This window comes from Arachis hypogaea, chromosome 19, assembly GCF_003086295.3.
Source record: "Arachis hypogaea cultivar Tifrunner chromosome 19, arahy.Tifrunner.gnm2.J5K5, whole genome shotgun sequence".
NCBI lineage: Eukaryota > Viridiplantae > Streptophyta > Magnoliopsida > Fabales > Fabaceae > Arachis > Arachis hypogaea.
The window spans coordinates 103,145,961-103,167,272 of NC_092054.1; positions in this window are offsets into that span (position 1 = coordinate 103,145,961).

Genomic DNA, 21,312 nt, shown 5'->3' on the forward strand with positions numbered 1-21,312 from the left:
TTTTATACGCTTTTTGGGGTTAATTTCATATAGTTTTGAGTATGTTCTAGTTAGTTTTTAGTCTATTTTTATTAGTTTTTAGGAAAAATTCATATTTCTGGACTTTACTATGAGTTGTGTGTTTTTCTGTAATTTCAGGTATTTTTCTGGCTGAAATTGAAGGAGCTGAGCAAAAATCTGATTCAGGCTGAAAAAGGACTGCTGATGTTGTTGGATTCTGACCTCCCTGCACTCAAAGTGGATTTTCTGGAGCTACAGAACTCGAAATGGCGTGCTTCCAATTGCGTTGGAAAGTAGACATCCAGGGATTTCCAGCAATATATAATAGTCTATATTTTGCACGAGAATAGATGACGTGAACGCCAGTCCTCTGCCCAATTCTGGCGTCCAGCGCCAGAAAAGGATCAAAAACTGGAGTTGAACGCCCAAACTGGCACAAAAACTGGCGTTCAACTCCACAAATGGCCTCTGTACGTGAATTGCTTAACTCTCAGCCCCAGCACACACCAAGTGGGCCCCAGCACACAGAAGTGGGCCCCAGCACACAGAAGTGGGCCCCAGAAGTGAATTTCTGCATCATCCATCATAGTTTATCCAATATTTGTAAACCTAGGCTACTAGTTTAGTATTTAAACAACTTTTAGAGACTTATTTTGCATCTCATGACATTTTCAGATCTAAACTTTGTATTCTCTGACGGCATGAGTCTCTAAACCCCATTGTTGGGGGTGAGGAGCTCTGCTGTGTTTCGATGAATTAATGCAAGTATTTCTGTTTTCTATTCAAACACGCTTGTTCCTATCTAAGATGTTCATTCGCGCTTAACTGTGATGAAGGTGATGATCAGTGACATTCATCACCTTCCTCAAACCATGAACGTGTGCCTGACAACCACCTCCGTTCTATATCCGATTGAATGAGTATCTCTGAGATCTCTTAATCAGAATCTCCGTGGTATAAGCTAGAACTGATGGCGGCATTCATGAGAATCCGGAAAGTCTAAACCTTGTCTGTGGTATTCCGAGTAGGATTCAAGGATTGAATGACTGTGACGAGCTTCAAACTCCTGAAGGCTGGGCGTTAGTGACAGATGCAAAAGGATAATAAATCCTATTCCAACCGGATCGAGAACCAACCGGTGATTAGCCGTGCTGTGACAGAGCGCGTGAGCGTAGTTTTCACTGGACGGATGGAAGGTAGCCATTGACAACGGTAATCCACCAACACACAGCTTGCCATAGGGGGACGTGCGTGTGTGAATCAGAAGACAGAGGAAAGCAGAGATTCAGAAGACAAAGCATCTCCAATACTCCAACATATTCTCCATTACTGCACAACAAGTAATCTTTAATTTATGCTCTCTTGGTTATTCACAATTCAACTGATAAACATAATTGACTTCCTGACTAAGATTTACAAGATAATCATAGATTGCTTCAAACCAACAATCTCCATGGGATTCGACCCTTACTCACGTGAGGTATTACTTGGACGACCCAGTGCACTTGCTGGTTAGTGGTACGCGTTGTGAAAAGTGTGATTCACAATTCGTGCACCAAGTTTTTGGCGCCGTTGCCGGGGATTGTTCGTGTTTGAACAACTGACGGATTATTTTGTTGCTTAGATTAGGAAAAATTTCTTTTGTTTGTTTAGAGTCTCTTATTATTGTCGTGTTAAAATTTTAGAATCCTTATTTTCTTCTTAAAAATATTTTTCAAAAATAATTTCTCTATTAGATCCTGTGCCAAACTTTAAGTTTGGTGTTCTCTTGATTGATTTTCCTTAAAATTTTCGAAAATTTTGTTTTGGTTTTCTAAAAATTTTAAGTTTGGTGTTCTTTCTTCGTGTTCTTGAGTTTTCCTTGTGACTTGATCTTAAAATTTTTAAGTTTGGTGTTCCTTGGTGTTTTCCCTCCAAAATTTTCGAAAAAAGGGAGCATTAGATCTAAAAATTTTAAATCTTGTGCTATCTTATTGTTTTTCTCTTCCCTCTTAAAAATAATAAAAAAAATATATATCTTTTCTCTCTATTTTAAAAAAAAATTATTTAAATAAATAAAATAAAATAAATAAAAAGGTAAATCACTCCAAGTTATATCCCTTTATCCATCATGGACATAAGTGGAGATGAACAGTCCAGGAGGACTCTGGGGTCATATTCTAACCCCTCTACCGCTTCATATGGGTGTAGCATATGCATACCCTCCATTGGAGTTAGTAGCTTTGAGTTGAATCCTCAGCTCATTATCATGGTGCAGCAAAGTTGCCAGTATTCCGGTCTTCCACAGGAAGAACCTACAGAGTTTCTGGCACAATTTCTACAAATTGCTGACACAGTACATGATAAGGAAATAGATTAGGATGTTTACAGACTATTACTGTTTCCATTTGCTGTAAAAGATCAAGCTAAGAGGTGGTTAAATAACCAACCTAAGGCCAGCATAAGAACATGGAAACAGCTGACAGAAAAATTCCTGAATCAGTATTTTCCTCCAAAAAGGATGACACAGCTAAGGCTGGACATCCAAGGCTTTAAACAAGGAGATAATGAATCTCTTTATGATGCCTGGGAGAGATACAGAGAGATGCTACGAAAATGCCCCTCTGAAATGTTTTTAGAGTGGGTTCAGTTAGACATCTTCTCCTATGGGCTTGCAGAAGGAGCTCAGATGTCTCTAGATTACTCAGCTGGTGGATCTATCCATATGAGAAAGACAATTGAAGAGGCTCAAGAGCTCATTGATACAGTTGCCAGGAATCAGCATCTGTATCTAAGCAGCAACCCTTCCATGAATGAAGAGGTTAAAACAGTAACTGCTGAATTCAGTACTGTAAAACAAGCTGCTGAATTCAATCAGCAATTGGATTTTCTAACAAAGCAGCTAGCTGAATTCAAAGACAGGCTACAGGAGACAAGGATAGCTAATATACATATGGACGAACAGTTTAAGCAAACAAAGCAGCAGCTATCAAGGCAAATAGCAGAAGAATGCCAAGCAGTTCAATTAAGAAGTGGGAAAACATTAAATACCCCACCTCAAGGCATCAAAAATTCAAGAAATGAGCGATCCACCAAAGATTCACCTGAGGACAGTAAGAGCCCAGGGAAAAATAATTCTGGCACTAAAACGCCAGAAAATGGGTGGAAGGCTGGCGCTGAATGCCCAGACCATGCCCAAAACTAGCGTTCAGCGCTAGAAACAAGGCAGGATTGGCGTTCAACGCCAGAAATGGGCAAGAATCTAGCGTTGAACGCCCAAATGGGGCAGAATCCAGCGTTGAACGCCCAAAATAGGCACATTTCTGGCGTTCAGGCGCCAGGAACAGACAGTGAGCTGGCGTCTAACGTCACTCCAGCTTCTGACTCTGGCACTCAATTGCCAGTGAGGGATCAGACACACACAAGTGCTGACAACAACCCCTCTAAAAAGGCTTCTTTAACCACTAAGGTTGAGGAATATAAAGCCAAGATACCTTATCCTCAAAAACTCCGGAAAGAGGAGCAGGATAAGCAATTTGCTCGCTTTGCAGATTATCTAAGGACTCTTGAAATAAAGATTCCATTTGCAGAGGCACTTGAGCAAATACATTCTTATGCCAAGTTCATGAAAGAAATCTTGAGTCATAAAAAGGAGTGGAGAGAAACAGAAAGAGTTCTCCTCACTGAAGAATGCAGTGCAGTCATTCTGAAAAGCTTTCCTGAAAAGCTTAAAGACCCTGGGAGTTTTCTGATACCATGCATATTAGAAGGTGATTGCACCAAGACAGCTTTATGCGATCTTGGGGCAAGCATCAACCTAATACCTGCATCCACTATCAGGAAGCTTGGCTTAACTGAAGAAGTTAAACCAACCCGGATATGTCTCCAACTTGCTGATGGTTCCACTAAATACCCATCAGGAGTGATTGAAGACATGATTGTCAGAGTTGGGCCATTCGCCTTTCCCACTGACTTTGTTGTGCTGGAAATGGAGGAGCACAAGAGTGCTACTCTCATTCTAGGAAGACCCTTCCTAGCAACTGGACGATCCCTCATTGACGTCCAACAGGGGGAAATAACCCTGAGAGTCAATGATGATGAGTTTAAGTTGAACGCTGTCAAAGCCATGCAGCATCCAGACACATCAACAGACTGCATGAAAGTTGATCTCATTGACTCTTTGGTAGAAGAGATCAACATGGCTGAGAGTCTCGAATCAGAGTTGGAAGACATCTTTAAAGATGTTCAGCCTGATTTGGAGGATTCAGAGGACATGAAAGAGCCTCTGAACTTTCTTCTGAAAGAGGAAAAACCTCCTAAACCCGAGCTCAAGCCACTACCACCATCCTTGAAATATGCATTTCTGGGAGAAGGTGACACTTTTCCAGTAATCATAAGCTCTGCTTTAAATTCACAGGAAGAGGAAGCACTTATTCAAGTGCTAAGGACACACAAGACAGCTCTTGGGTGGTCCATAGGTGACCTTAAGGGCATAAGCCCAGCTAGATGCATGCACAAAATCCTATTGGAGGACAATGCCAAACCAGTGGTTCAACCACAGAGGCGGCTAAATCCAGCCATGAAGGAAGTGGTTGTTCAAGTTGTTGTTCAAGTAAATTGCTTTTCCAAGGTTTACAAGAACTCAATTAGAATAGGGGTTATTGTTCCGATCTACACAAATCCTTAAGATGAAGAACGAAAACAAATTCTTGAAATTGAAATCAATACATTAATTAAAATAGAATAGTAATAGTATCAATCCGTAGAATAGACAGAGCTCCTAACCTTAACAGTGGAGGTTTAGTTGCTCATGGAGAAAGTAAACCCTAGTAGAGAAAAGTGTGTAATCCTAAAAAGTGCGGAAGAGGTGCATAAAAGAGACGAGGGCCCGAAGGGCTAAATCTTTTCCCTTTTATATCAAATTCTAATTAATGTAAAATATACTTTCTAAAACTAAATAATTTTTTTTCTATTCGTAAATAAAATAAAAGATTTAATAAAAATAGAATAAAATCTTTGTGCAGCTTCCTTCGGCGCCTTACTTGTGCTGCTTGTGCTTCAATTGGTGCCTAACTTGGATAATCCCAAGTTAGGCGCCACCATGCCCGAATCGAGTGTGCATGTAAGTCTTCATCTGGCGCCTAACTTTGATAATCCCAAGTTAGGTGCCAATGTGGCCGTACAGTATGGGAAAGAAGTGTATACTATTATATATCTTTGAAAAGTTCTGGAAGTTAGCTTTCCAATGCCACTAAAATCGCATCAATTGGACCTCTGTAGCTCAAGGTATTTTGTTGGAGTGCAAGGACGTCAGGGTTGGTAGCACCATTCACTTTCTCCTTTTCTGCTACAAAAGCTTGTCAAATCCATCCGAATGCTACCTGAAATAAACAAAATTTCATACAACTCAAAGTAGCATTCATAGTGGCTAAAGAGTATTTAAATCTTGATTAAACTTGACAATTCAAATGAAAATTCACTAGAAAAAGATAGGAAAGATGCTCACGCATCACAACACCAAACTTGAATTTTTGCTTGTCCTCAAGTAACCAAAACTAATATAAACTTAAGATGTAATTTGCATGAGAAGTGAGTACTCAATTAAGCTCCTGTCTTTTCTCAAAGTGGGGTTTATACATGATGAGTATTTTGGTGAAAAATAAATTTCTGCCAAAACACACAAATCTAACCGGCAAGTGTACCGGGTCGCATCAAGTAATAATAACTCACATGAGTGAGGTCGATCCCACAGGGATTGAAGGATTGAGAAATTTTAGTTTAGTGGTTGATTTAGTCAAGCGAATCAAATATTGGTTGAGTATTTGTGATTAACAGAAACTAAATTGCATGAAATGTAAAGGGGAAAGGGAAAATTGCAATAAACTAAAGAGCAGGAAAATAAAGAAACTGAATCTTAAAGAGCATGTAAAATAAAGTGCAGAAACTTAACTTGCAAGGAATATAAATGACTGAAGCTTAAAGTGCAAGAAATGTAAATTGCTTGAATCATAAAAGGGATTGGGACGTGGACTTGCAGGAATTAAACAAGAAACAAGTAAATGGCATTAAACATAAAAGAGAAAATTGAAGTGCAGTGAAGTAGATCTTAACAGAAAAGTAAAATGACTTGAGAATTTAAAGAACTAGAAAGCAGTGCTTAAGTTGCAGCAAATTAAAAGGGGTTGAGATCTCAGGAGTGGAAGAGACTAGATAACAAGTCTAGATCTCAAATCCTTCCTTGATCCAACAAGAGCAATTGCAAAAGAAGTAAAGAAAAGTAAATTGCAGAAACAAAGTAGATGACGAAGCAGTAAACAGAAATTCAAATTCAATTATGCAGAAAGAAAATAAACAAGGGATCTCAAGGTGAGATTGAAACAGAATTTCTTCAATTCTCCACCAAAGATCCAAAGCAAGAAAATTAAAGAGTGTTCAAGCAAGAACCAAGAAGAAGAGAGATCAATTCTCCTCCCAAGTTCTCTGAAATCTAAATTCAAAACTAAAAGCTCAAAATGAAAATGAAAGGAAAATTCAAAAGTAAAATTCAGCTCCCTAATTACATCAAACTAACTCCTATTTATACACTTTCTATTCTTGGATATTGGAATTTGGATGGGCTTTTGATTTGGTGAAGATTTGAATTAAATTGGATTTTTGGTTGAATTTTCAGCCCATGAAGAAATTGCTTCCAGGGGAGTTGAGCTGAGCTTTGACACTTAGTGTGGGGAAGCATTGATAGCGTGCTGCTGTCTTGGGGTGCATCAGGGGAGAGCTCAGCTCACTTTGTGAGCTGAGCATTGGTGCCTTAGTGCCAATTTGTTGTGCTGCCCCTTGGACCGTGTCATGCGCTCCACTCCTTCCCTGGCCGTGTCAAGATGTGCCCCCATGCATCAAGAAGTAGCGCTCAGCTCACAAAGTGAGCTGAGCTTTGGTGTATCCAAGGAAGGGTCCTTGGTTCGAAACCCATGGGAAGCATGCGCTACCCCTTTTCTTGGTTGCCTTGCTTCCTTGCTTCCTCAAGGTGTGGGGTTCGAAGCTTGGGGAGTGCATTTGGCCAATTTTGGCTTATTTTCCATGAGAGTAGCGCCTCCACCCTTTCCCTTTGGTCATGGGTTCAAGTCTTGGAGCATGCATTTGGAAATCATTTTTCTTGAATTTCTCCTCTAGCGCTCTCGATAATGCTCACTTTGTGAGCTGAGCTTGGTTCCTCATTTCCTTATTTCTTGGCCTTGTGTTGTGCTCAGCTCACAAAGTGAGCTGAGCTTTGTGCCTTGGTCCCTTGGAAGTGAGTGTAGCGCTCTCTTAGTGCTTGGTGCTCTTGGAATGAGTTCCATGGTTTGTTGCACTACACTTTCTCCTTTGATGCCCACACTTTCTATTCTTTGAACCACGCTCCTTAGGTCACGCTTTTCTTCTTTTCTTCTTTTCTTCACCTACAATTAATCAAAACAACCAATCAAAGTATCACCAAATTCACAAGGTTTACAAATCATCAAACTACAATTAAATTTAGCCTAAACCTCATGATTTAGCATCAATTATATGGTGGTTGTTTGATTCAAAGAAGTTATGCATTTTCATTCCAAATTGCTTTCTTAGGATGCAAGAAAGTGCATAAAACCAAATGAAAATAAAGAAAAAGACTATTAAAAAGGGTATATGATGACTTGTCATCACAACACCAAACTTAAAACTTGCTTGTCCCCAAGCAAGCATCAAACATAAGAGAAGATAGAATGAAATAGATAAGTGTATATGTTCTTATTAAGCAGATAGTTGAACTTGGTCTATGGGGCTTTATGCAGATCAAAAGTAGCTCATTTATTACTTGCTGTCAAGACAAACAATGTTCCTTTAAGAGTTCACTAAGATTGCTGCCATGAATCCTCACTTTCTGTTCATTCCCTTGTTAGTTTTTCCTCTTTCTTTTGCATTACAGAGCTTATTTCTTATTGAACACTTGGTGTCAAATGTTGCAGTGACCTTTGGCCTTATTTTACTCAACATTTCTTCACCACAGACACATGGCTCACTTTTTCCTCCTAGAAACATTGATGCCCAGCATCTCTTTGGATCACTAAATGTTTTGTAGCTAGGTTGCTCTTTATTGTGGACTTTCAGTTGGCAATCCCAAATCAGTTGATCTAAGTTGCCAAGTTTTAAAATACTCCTTAGAACTTACTTGTCCAAGCAGATCCCAGTACACAAACACCACAGGCATATGTCCTAGGGTCCAAGCTATTGGTGTCTAGCCTTATTGTTTGTTTCTTTGCCACTTTCTTTGGCTTTTTCTTCTTTCTCTTTTCTCTGTTTTGATTTATTTTCAAGGGACTTTCAATAATTGAGAGGTCACAGCAGCAAACTAGCTTAGGCTTTAAGTAACAAGTCATTTTGCAACATTTATTCTATGAGCTATCAATTAAATCAAACACATATACCACCACTAACTTTTATTCTCACTTCTGCAACATTGAACAATTACTTTTCTAAGTCCAAAAATCTTTCTTTTATTCAAACAGCAACGGAAACAAAACAAAGTATTCAAGTTGTTGAGTGATGACAATTATTATGCAGCTAGTTTTCAAGCAAAATTTAAGCAGATAGCTTTCTTCAACATGTACTTCCACTTGCAACTACATGATCATTCCAGCCAGACATAAAGGACTCTCTGAATTAAATCATTACACAACAACAAGGATCAAGTATAAATACAACCTGTTGGGTTGCAGCTTTTTCATTCTTCCTTCTGTTTGTTCCTCGTAAGTCATGATGCAGATGTTCCCTGATTTGTTGGCTATTTTCCTGCATACTCCTCAAATGTTGCTTGCTTTTCAACTCCTTTAGGGATTCGGCTAATCTGCAAGACTTATTTGTGGGCTCTTGAACTTACTTTGGTGTGTGAACACCAAACTTAGTTCCTTGCCGATACTTCTTATGCAACAAATTAGCTATATGCAAAATCTCTCTTTTTTTTTCTTTTTTTTTTTTTTTTTCAAAAGCAATAAAACTAATAATTAGAAAACAGCAGAATAGTCAACTAGTTTATCTGAATGCTTGAAGCTAGCTTTGTGCAGGAAGTGAGAATGTGTTTTATGATGGGATTTTGGTGGAACACCAAACTTAGAATCCTTCATTCCCTCTTGGATTGTTTTGGTGTGTAACACCAAACTTAGCTTCTTGCAATATAAACAAAACTAATTAACCTTTTTATTGAAAAAGATGTGAAGAGACAGTTACCTCTGGTTGGGTTGCCTCCCAACAAGCGCTCTTTTATTGTCACTAGCTTGACATTGAACCCCTTCTTTTATGGTGGTTGATGACTGTAGTGCCTTAGCCTGTCTCCTCTGACTGTGAACTTCTTCTTTGTCCCTTGGTGCTCAATTTCCACATGCTCAAGAGAGAGTACTTGGTTAACAGTGTAGTGATCCTCAGTTCCCAGCTGTTGATATATTAGTTGCACCTTGTCACCTTTGGAGAGTCCTTCGGTTGGGATCTTTTTATTCTTCCACCCTTTGTGAGCTTTCTTTTTGTTTTTCTTCCTTTTTCTTGTCGACCTTTCTTCCTTAATAGCAGCTTTGGTGGTGGTACCTTCCTTCTTGTTTATCATCCTGATTCCATTTTGAATTTCTTCTTCTCCTTGCACATGCTCATTCTTCTGTTCCCTAGTGTTGTTGGTTGTTTCCCCTGGGAACCAGTCACTGACTATCTTGTCCCTTTCTTCACTGATTTGTGGTTCTGGAAACACTTTCAGGGTTATGCTGTCCTCATGCATCCTGAGAGTTAGTTCTCCATGCTCTATATCTATGATGGCTCTAGCAGTGGCCAAAAATGGTCTTCCCAAGATGATTGAACTGTTTTCTTCTCCTTCAGTGTCCAGTATTACAAAGTCCGTAGGAAAAATGAACTTATCAACCTTAACTAAAAGGTTTTCAATCACTCCCTTGGGATATACTACTGACTGATCCACCAATTCTAAGGATATCTGTGTTGGTTTCACTTTCTCTATGCCAAGCTTTTTCACTAAGGATGATGGAATTAAATTTATGCTTGCTCCTAAGTCACACATCCCCTTGTTGATAAATAGACTTCCAATGGTGCAAGGTAGGAAGAAACTTCCAGGGTCTTCCAGCTTGGGAGGAAGTCCTTTTCTGATGAGTGCACTGCACTCTTCAGTGAGAAGCACAGTCTCCTTTTCTTGCCAACTCCTCTTCTTATTGATGAGCTCTTTCAAGAACTTTGCATATAGAGGCATTTGTTCCAATGCTTCAGCCAAAGGGATATTGATCTCCAACTTCTTGAAGACTTCAAGAAATTTTGGGAAGTGTTGGTCCTTAGTCTCTTTGCTGAATCTTTGAGGATATGGCAGTGGAGGTATGGAGTTCATGTCCTGTCTTTGTTCCTTGGTTGGCTCCCCCATTGCTTCCTTCCCCTTTCTTGATTGTTGTGGCCGGTCTTCTTTTTCTTTGAGCTCATCTGAGGCTTGCTTGCTTGCTGTCACTTTTTCATCATTGGCCTTCTCTTCCTTGTTTTGTTTCTCGTCACTTTCCTTTGGTTTCTTGACTGCTTCTTCATTTCTCACCAGAGTCTTGCCATTCCTTAGCTGTATTGCCTTACACTCCTCTTTTGGATTAGGAATAGTGTCACTAGGTAGTGAGCTTGATGGCCTTTCAATGGTGATCTTTTTGGAGAGTTGACCAATTTGCCTTTCCATATTCTTTAGGGAGGCTTCCTGGTTCCTTGTGGTCATCTCTTGGTTCTTCATCAATTTTTCCATTAGGAGCTCCAGGTTGGTAATTCTCTGAGAATCTTGTGAAATGAGTTGAGTGTGGGGTGTTGATGGTTGAGGGTAAGTGTTTTGGTTAGAGGCTTGGTTGTGGGATGGGTACTGGTTAGAGTTGGGGTAGGTATTTTGTGGTTTTCTGTATGTGTTTTGGTTAGAGGCCTGGTTGTTGTAGTTTGTGTTTCTCCAATTGTTTTGGGTGGAGTTTCTTTGCCATGGCTGCTGAGGTTGACTGTGGTTATCTCCCCACCTAAGGTTGGGATGATTCTTCCAAGAGGGGTTGTAGGTATCACCATATACTTCATTTGGTCCAAGATTTTGGTTGTGCATGTACTGGACTTGCTCTTGCTGTTGCTCCTCTTGAGTTTCTTCATTTTGCTCCCAAGTGGTTGATGGTTGGCTTGTGTTGACTGCTACAACTTGGAGATTATCAATCCTCTTGGTCATTTGCTCAAATTGTTGTTGAATTTGATGCTGCATCATTTTGTTTTGAGCTAAGATTGAATCCACTCCGTCCAACTCCATTACTCCTCTCCTTTGTGATGGTTGGCGTTGTCTTTGATGAGCAAAGAAGTATTGGTTGTTAGCCACCATGTCAATGAGATTTTGGGCTTCCTCTGCAGTTTTCATTAGTTGCAACGAGCCTCCGGCTGAATGATCAAGTGCCTCTTGAGCCTTTAAAGTGAGCCCTTCATAGAAGTTCTGCAGCTTGTCCCACTCAGTGAACATCTCTGGTGGACATTTCCTCAGCAGAGCCTTATATCTCTCCCATGCTTCATACAGATTTTCAGCATCCATTTGTGTGAATGTCTGCACCTCAGTCTTTAACCGGATGATCCTTTGAGGGGGATAAAACTTGGCAAGAAACTTGCTCACCAAGTCATCCCAAGTGTTAATGCTTTCCTTCGGGAATGTTTCTAGCCATTGAGTGGCCTTGTCCCTGAGAGAGAATGGGAATAACAACAGCTTGTATATGTCAGGGTGCACTCCATTGCTTTTAACTGTGTCACAGATCCTCAAGAAAGTGGATAAATGTTGGTTCGGATCCTCCAATGGTCCTCCTCCAAAAGAGCAGTTGTTTTGGACCAATGTGATGAGTTGTGGCTTCAGTTCAAAGTTGTTTGCATTGACATTAGGGGTAAGAATGTTGCTCCCACAATGTCTAGCATTTGCAAATGTATAGGAGGCCAGTACTCTCCTCTGCTGTGGGTTATTGTTAACCCCTCCTTCTTGATTAGATGGATCTCCTTCCATCTCGTGATATTCTTCCTCAGATTCTTCCTCTCCAACAATGCCTTTCCCTCTTTCAGCTCTTCTCAATCTCCTTAGAGTTCTTTGGTCAGCTTCAGATAAAACATGAACAACTCTCCCTGTACCTGACATACAAACAACATAACAGGGAACACAACCAGTGATACTTCAATCTATTGCTAGAATGAAGTTTTAGTTAGCTTAAGCAAAAATTCAAACAGTTAGTGTGTTAGTCAAAGAATTAAAGAATAGAAGAGAAAAAGTGCTTGATCTAGACCTCCACTTCACTTAATCATTGTCAACCTATTTCAATCCCCGGCAACGGCGCCAAAAACTTGATGAGTATTTTGGTGAAAAATAAATTTCTGCCAAAACACACAAATCTAACCGGCAAGTGTACCGGGTCGCATCAAGTAATAATAACTCACATGAGTGAGGTCGATCCCACAGGGATTGAAGGATTGAGCAATTTTAGTTTAGTGGTTGATTTAGTCAAGCGAATCAAATATTGGTTGAGTATTTGTGATTAACAGAAACTAAATTGCATGAAATGTAAAGGGGAAAGGGAAAATTGCAATAAACTAAAGAGCAGGAAAATAAAGAAACTGAATCTTAAAGAGCATGTAAAATAAAGTGCAGAAACTTAACTTGCAAGGAATATAAATGACTGAAGCTTAAAGTGCAAGAAATGTAAATTGCTTGAATCATAAAAGGGATTGGGACGTGGACTTGCAGGAATTAAACAAGAAACAAGTAAATGGCATTAAACATAAAAGAGAAAATTGAAGTGCAGTGAAGTAGATCTTAACAGAAAAGTAAAATGACTTGAGAATTTAAAGAACTAGAAAGCAGTGCTTAAGTTGCAGCAAATTAAAAGGGGTTGAGATCTCAGGAGTGGAAGAGACTAGATAACAAGTCTAGATCTCAAATCCTTCCTTGATCCAACAAGAGCAATTGCAAAAGAAGTAAAGAAAAGTAAATTGCAGAAACAAAGTAGATGAAGAAGCAGTAAACAGAAATTCAAATTCAATTATGCAGAAAGAAAATAAACAAGGGATCTCAAGGTGAGATTGAAACAGAATTTCTTCAATTCTCCACCAAAGATCCAAAGCAAGAAAATTAAAGAGTGTTCAAGCAAGAACCAAGAAGAAGAGAGATCAATTCTCCTCCCAAGTTCTCTGAAATCTAAATTCAAAACTAAAAGCTCAAAATGAAAATGAAAGGAAAATTCAAAAGTAAAATTCAGCTCCCTAATTACATCAAACTAACTCCTATTTATACACTTTCTATTCTTGGATATTGGAATTTGGATGGGCTTTTGATTTGGTGAAGATTTGAATTAAATTGGATTTTTGGTTGAATTTTCAGCCCATGAAGAAATTGCTTCCAGGGGAGTTGAGCTGAGCTTTGACACTTAGTGTGGGGAAGCATTGATAGCGTGCTGCTGTCTTGGGGTGCATCAGGGGAGAGCTCAGCTCACTTTGTGAGCTGAGCATTGGTGCCTTAGTGCCAATTTGTTGTGCTGCCCCTTGGACCGTGTCATGCGCTCCACTCCTTCCCTGGCCGTGTCAAGATGTGCCCCCATGCATCAAGAAGTAGCGCTCAGCTCACAAAGTGAGCTGAGCTTTGGTGTATCCAAGGAAGGGTCCTTGGTTCGAAACCCATGGGAAGCATGCGCTACCCCTTTTCTTGGTTGCCTTGCTTCCTTGCTTCCTCAAGGTGTGGGGTTCGAAGCTTGGGGAGTGCATTTGGCCAATTTTGGCTTATTTTCCATGAGAGTAGCGCCTCCACCCTTTCCCTTTGGTCATGGGTTCAAGTCTTGGAGCATGCATTTGGAAATCATTTTTCTTGAATTTCTCCTCTAGCGCTCTCGATAATGCTCACTTTGTGAGCTGAGCTTGGTTCCTCATTTCCTTATTTCTTGGCCTTGTGTTGTGCTCAGCTCACAAAGTGAGCTGAGCTTTGTGCCTTGGTCCCTTGGAAGTGAGTGTAGCGCTCTCTTAGTGCTTGATGCTCTTGGAATGAGTTCCATGGTTTGTTGCACTACACTTTCTCCTTTGATGCCCACACTTTCTATTCTTTGAACCACGCTCCTTAGGTCACGCTTTTCTTCTTTTCTTCTTTTCTTCACCTACAATTAATCAAAACAACCAATCAAAGTATCACCAAATTCACAAGGTTTACAAATCATCAAACTACAATTAAATTTAGCCTAAACCTCATGATTTAGCATCAATTATATGGTGGTTGTTTGATTCAAAGAAGTTATGCATTTTCATTCCAAATTGCTTTCTTAGGATGCAAGAAAGTGCATAAAACCAAATGAAAATAAAGAAAAAGACTATTAAAAAGGGTATATGATGACTTGTCATCAATACACTGAAGCTCTGAATAGTTTTGGCATCTTGCTATCTTGTAAATCTGAGGAATGTCACTATCATTTGGAATTAGATTCCGGATAATATTATGAATTCTTTGGACTTTTTACCTCAGATTAATCCTTGAACACAACAAATTCTCTTTCATTTTCTTTTCTTTGGTGCTTTGCTCCTTGAGCCTAGCCGTGATTTTAAGTGTTTTGTCTCAAGCTTTACTTGACACAAAAATACCACAAGCACTTAACTGGGGAACTCTCTCTCAGTTCTGATTTTTGTTTTAGTTACTCCCAGACAGTGGTGCTCAAAACCTTTGGCTTACTCTGTTAAATGCACTTGATCTTGTAAGAACCGGCATTTTCACATAAAATCACTTTAATAAAATAATAATTTTAACCGCCTGGAATAGTTTTGAAAATATAGAAATGATCTTTTGAAAATAAAAATGTGAAAGTTGATTTCAATGAATTTTTTGAGTTGGAAAATGTATCTTTTGCGAAATATTTTTGTAAAAATGTGTACCAGTGCTTAAGCCGACAGTACCAGCTATAGTTTGTCCGGTACCGTATTTTGTTAAAAATAAGATTTTTGAAAATTGATTTATTATTTTGAAAAGATAAAAATAATTTAGAATTGAAAACTGGACGCTAATCTTAAAGGTTTTGGCCCAAAGTGGGCCAAACGGACCTAAAATGCTAACAGGTTGGACCGGGCCCAAACTGAACCCAAGGCCCAACATATAAAAATCCATTAATGAACCAAATCAGCTCATTTTCACCCATAAGGAAAGTGAGGCACGCTGGTTTGAGAAGAGAGGGAGAAGAAGGCTTGGCACTATTCACCTCCATTTTCCTCAAGCCATATCTTGAGCTACTGAACTCCGATTGACGAGCCGTTTGCGGTCACGCAAAGCTCTCGTCGAGCTCTTCGATTCTAGCTAGGCATTGTTGGTAAGACCTAAAAAATCCAGCTCCAGTTTCCTGCCCTAGCTCTTGTGCATTTTTAGTTTTTGTTTTCGAGTAGATTTTTGTGTTTTGTTTGTTTAGGGGTGATCTAGCATTGGAATATTGTTGGGTTTTACCCCTAACCTTGTTGGGTAAGGTAAGGTTTTACTAAACCCTTGTATTTTATTGTTTTGTGTATCTTAGATTTTGATTTTGATATATATATATATATATGATGATAGTTTGATCTTTAGTGCTTGTTGGAGTTACCTTGGCTCTTTGGAAGCTTAGTGGATCCAAGTTTTGGGGCATATTGGGAATCGGCCAATGTATGGTTTCGGTTTTCTCTATGTAATACGTAATATCTCTGGACACTTAGGCTAGTTGACTTTGAGATAGGAGTGAATTGAATGTATATGTTAATGGAATGTAAATTGTGTATTAGTGATTGATATAATATTGTATGGAGTAGATATGGTTGAGGAGTGATATTATGTATTGATGGTTGTTGATGTTGAGAATTTGATGATGAGTGTTGAGATTTATTATGGTTGATGAGAGTTGTTCATATTGTTGATGATTGATGAAGAATAATGGAAATGTTATTGATGAATGAGGAGAGCTATGAGTGTTTATGATGATTTTTTTAATGTTAATGAATAATGATTTTGATGGTGTGGGATGGTGAAATGGGGATAATTGATGGTTGAGTTGAGAGATGAGTGGTATGGACTTTTGTGTTATTTTGAAATTGATTGGGTTGTGTATAATTGGTTTTGAATTGAAAGTTTTGGTAAAAGTGAGCTTTTAAAGTTTTTGGTAAAAATGAACTTTAGGCCAACTTTGGCAAATCATATTTTGAGCTACAGTTTTTAAAATTGATTAAATTTTGTATCAAATTAAAGATAATTCAAATTAAAACGGTATAGATTTCATGGAAATCGAAATTTTGTAGTAAAAGATATGATCGTTGGAAGTTGGTGACAAGAATCTGAATTCTGTGATGTTGCAGAATTTTATGAATTCTGGTTTGTGTGCGCACGCACACTGCTGTGTGCGTGCTCTGATCAGTGGCTATTTTTGACTTGTGCATACGCACAGCCTTATGCGCACACATACCCTGTGAAATTTTGAAAACGTGCGTACGAACACTCTTGTGCGCACGCACATGCAGGGAGGTGCCTACTGTTGGGAGCGCTAGCACACTCTGGTGCGCATACACACCCTGCGAAAATTTCAAGTTGTGCATATGCACAACCTCGTGCACACGTACACGCTGGGAATGACAGTCTGTTCAGGGCGATCGCATGCATCTGTGCGCGCATTTAAAATGAAAACTTTCCTTCTGTACGTACGCACACTTCTATGCATACGCACACTTCTTGAAAATCCTTCTGTGCGTGCGTACACACAACCCTATGCATATGCACACTGCCCTGTTTTTCAATGAAAACCTTATTTTTAACCGTTTTACCTTCCCAGCAAGCTTGCAAACTTCTGTAACACTTGTTTAAATCCTTTTTATTAGTTTTTAGACTTTGAATCAAGGAAGGACACATTAAGGCAATTAAAAAGGGGTATTTTGGTTATGAGTTAGAAGATGGAGACTTTAGTTTTTGAAGTTGTGAGTGAGCAGGCAAAATACTATATTGGAGATAACTACAAGGACTTGAGAGGTAATGATAATTGATAGTGAATTTGAGAAGATGGAAATTTATGATGGTTATGATGAGTTGAGGACTCAGAAAGGAATGATGATCTTGTGGAATGTTGAGTGTGTGCCAGGCACTATATCCTTGGGTTAAATACGATAGTGTGCAGGGCATTATTTCTCCGGGTTTGAATTTTGATTAATAACCTTTTCTACTGCAAGGGTGTGCCAGGCACTATATCCTTGGATTATGCATACGAGTGTGCCCAACACTATATTTGTGGGTCAATAGAGTGTGCCCAACACTATATCCGTGGGTCAATAGAGTGTTCTCGGCACTATATCCGTGAGAGTGGTAGAAAAGCTACATTTGAAAGGATGTGTCGGTTTGGCTTTTATAGACTGACAAGTGATATCACGTGCCAATAGGAAAGACATTCATCATAAGCATCTTCTACCTGTTTGTTTGCTTTGCGTAATTTCTGTTACGCCTAAATGAATCACATGTTACTTGCTAATTGTTCTATTTGCTGTACATGTACTTTACTTGTGCTTTACTTGTCTGCATTACTTGTGTTTTCTTTTGGGATTGAGGAGGTTCGGTAGGCGGTGGCGAAGGGATCGCACGGAGGCTAGGTTGGCGAAAGCTATGGGATACAGCAGTGTGATTAGTACTAGTTAGAAATCCCCTAAGTTTGATTACCTTGTTTATTGTTTATGGTTTACGTTATTTATTTTGCTAAGTTGGAATATCTATTTGGTGTGAAGCTCTAGGATTGCCTTTGGCGTCCCGGGGTCTTACATCTTACATTACTGGGCACTGTTACCATACTAAGAACCTCCGGTTCTCATTCTATACTTGATGCACGAAAAACTTGTCTCTCAACAAATCTCCCTTCGGCAAGTGTACCGAAGTTGTCGTCAAGTAAAAACTCACAATAGAGTGAGGTCGAATCCCACAGGGATTGATTGATCAAGCAACTTTAATTAGAAGAATGTTCTAGTTGAGCGAATCCAGAATTTGGGTTGAGAGTTGCAGAAAATAAAATGGCGGGAATGTAAATAACAGAAAAGTAAATGCTAAAATTAAATGACTGGAAGTAAATGACTGAAAATAAATTGCAGAATTGTAAATGGGAATGGGGGATTTGCTCATAAAAGTAAATGGCAGAAATTAAAGAGAATGGGTAAGATTAGAGATGGGGAGTTCATTGGGCTTAGGAGATGTTGCAATTCTCCGGATCAAGTTCATTTTCATCTCTTCCTCAATCAATGCACTCATTGATCTCCTTGGCAATCTTAAGTTATTGAATTGAAATTTCTTGCAATTCAATCTCTCAAATCTTAATCAATAGCCAATTCCTTGGTCAATTGCTCATGAGAAGAGATGAAGTATGGTCACTGATTATACCACATGCATTTCCCAAACCAAGTATTGAGAGGGTTACAGTCACATACCCATCCAAACCCAATTTGGTCCAGCATGAGAAAGCATTTCTAGCTTGATCTCTTCATTCCTCTTCCAAGGTTCAAAAGAGATCTAAGTTTGAATAGCTTCTCTTCCAAGATAACTGTAACGACCCAATTTTCAGTACACCTAGGACATACCAGAAACTGAGTGCTACCAATTTATCATCCTAATTATTATCTATTATTTATTATATGAGCCTGATTTGTTGTTAAAAGAGTAGTTAGTTAGCGAGGTACTTTTTTTTTTGAAAATATTTGGATCAATAGACGGAATCATTCATAATCAACTCACAGCTGATAACAGATAAAACAGTTATAAGCAACCACACATCAATACATCACAAGTAGCTAGCAACATTCAGTTATCCAGCCTTTATTAGAGTATAGACCTTTAGTTAGAACGCCCATAGATATAGCTAAATAATAACTATATACATATACGTACATACAACATCCTAGGTCCTGACCTGTTCAAGAGGTCCCTAAGCTGGCACCTAGGCTAGCCTAGACTCTATACTCACCTAGTCCCTCTAAACTACTAAAGCGAGGGAAAGTACGTTCTAGGTCTTCAAAATTCAAGTCAGGTGGAACGTCATCAAAAGATAGAACATCATCTGCTACTCCTCTGCACGATCAGACTTTTCCACAGGATGTCTCTCTGGTACCTCATGAAGTAGCCACACAATAGGAATCTCGTACACAGGATTTAGGTTAAAGTGCGCATACGAAGGGGTGCAGACGTTAGCTGGTCTCACAGTATTTACATATAATCAGAGAACGATATTCACCCTAGACTCAGAAGACTATCTAAAGCTGAATCCTCTTCTTGCGAACGGTCATCAGCGAACTATGGTAAGGTACTCTTACTTCCATCTGAAGGGGGAAGGGAGAGAGAAGGGGTAAGAACTGGGGAGTTCTTAGTAGGGTCGGGGTTATTAGTTACGTTCATTAATTCTATGTTGTTTAGCAGACTATTAGCAGAATACAAGGAAGCAGTAATTAGAAAACACATATAAGCAGAGAAGATAGAGAAAACAGATAGCAGAACACAAACAGAAGAATACAAGAAAATATCACAAGCGCAGAGAATGGAATACAAACAAGGAAAGCATACATTCATACCACAAACATAACAAAGGAAATGCGCAACCAAGTATGATGCATGTCTAGCCCTAGTGCAGGTAATGAGCTCATCTGTCGGTTACTAACCCGCTCCCGACGTTATCCAGCAACCTCTGTCTGGATAAGGCTTTCCTATTGGCTATACCCCTGTGTACAAGAAATAACCCCTCTGCCACCACAGGGTCCACTGCACGCAGGAAATAACACATCTGCCACTGCAGGGATGTACACCGACACACCTTCTGTATACAGAAAATAACCCCTCTGCCACTACAGAAATGGAACAGGTGGTCACGGTACTTCTGTAGCAGGAAATAACCCCTCTGCCTTACAGAAATAAAATATGGATCTGTACCGTAGGAAAGCGTTCTCAGTGATCACACCATTATCTATCTGACTGCCTCACTGCAGCAGATGATCATACAAGTATATCTGGAGTTGCCTTAACGCAACAAATGAATAAACACATCTCTTGGGTTGCCTCAAGCAACAAATAAATATCTCTTGGGTTGCCTCAAGCAACAAATAAATATCTCTTGGGCTGCCTCAAGCAACAAATCATCACATAATCATTCTCATTATCATCATTCATCATCATTCTCATTATTCATCATCATTTTCACATTTTTATGCAGTACCTCTTTCTTTCTCTGTTCAATCATACTGTACAAACTTTACATCTTTCACTTTTACAACATCTTAATTCAAACCATTTCTCTTTATCACATTACTCTTTTCTCTTTGTCTTTTTACTTTGCTCTGATTACTCTTTTTTCTGTATCCCTTTATTCTGCTCTGGTTACTCTGTTCTCTGTGTTTCTTTACTCTTTTCTGATTTCTCTGTTTAACATATGTATTTAATGCTTATGTAAATTTCGGTATGAATAGTTAGTCTGTCCCAAGTATAGGTTCATTAAGTCTATACTGAAACAGTTTAACTTTTCATATAATACCTAACCCTATTCGCAATTCCAGGACTAACTATGTTGCCCTAGTTCGTTCACTAGTCTCTGTCTGTTTTTCTGTCATTAAAACTTTACAGACTTTTTCTTCGATTTTTATCTTTTCTTCAACTTTTTATCTTTTATTTATCTTTGCCTCACTAATATGTTTTTACCACTCCCTAAGTGTTTTATGAAAATAATTATGAGATTCTGCGCTTAAAGTTGTCTTTCTAAAGCTTTTACAGAAAATTGCCTTTTCCACATTATTTTATTATTTTTATTAAAATATTATTTTTAATTAAATATTATTATTTAATATTTTATTATTTTTTATTATTTTATCATGAAATTTTCGAAAATTAACTTACTTTTACTTTTAACCTTTAAAATTCACTTTTTACCACCCGTAACTTTTAATATTTCTACTTTTACCACCCTAACTTTCAGAAATTACTAAATAACCCCTCAAACACCAAAATAATTACTTCCTTGCCCTTTTATGAATCAAAAAGGTGTTCTTCATTGTTCTTCATCACACTCAAAGTGTTCTTCATGTTCTTCATAAATTCTTCAGATTCTTTCTCTGTTTTTACCCGTTTTTCAGTCTTTTCAGCAACCGATTTTTACTATAATTCATAATAAATTAGCAGCCACTAAAACCCCATCTTTTCTACATGATTTCAACACAAATTGAACCTCAATTTAAGCTTAGGGTTTCGTTTTTCCAGCTTCCCAAGAACATGAACTTTAAAGCTTGAATTTCATCAAAATTTCACCAAATTTTCACCAAGAATCA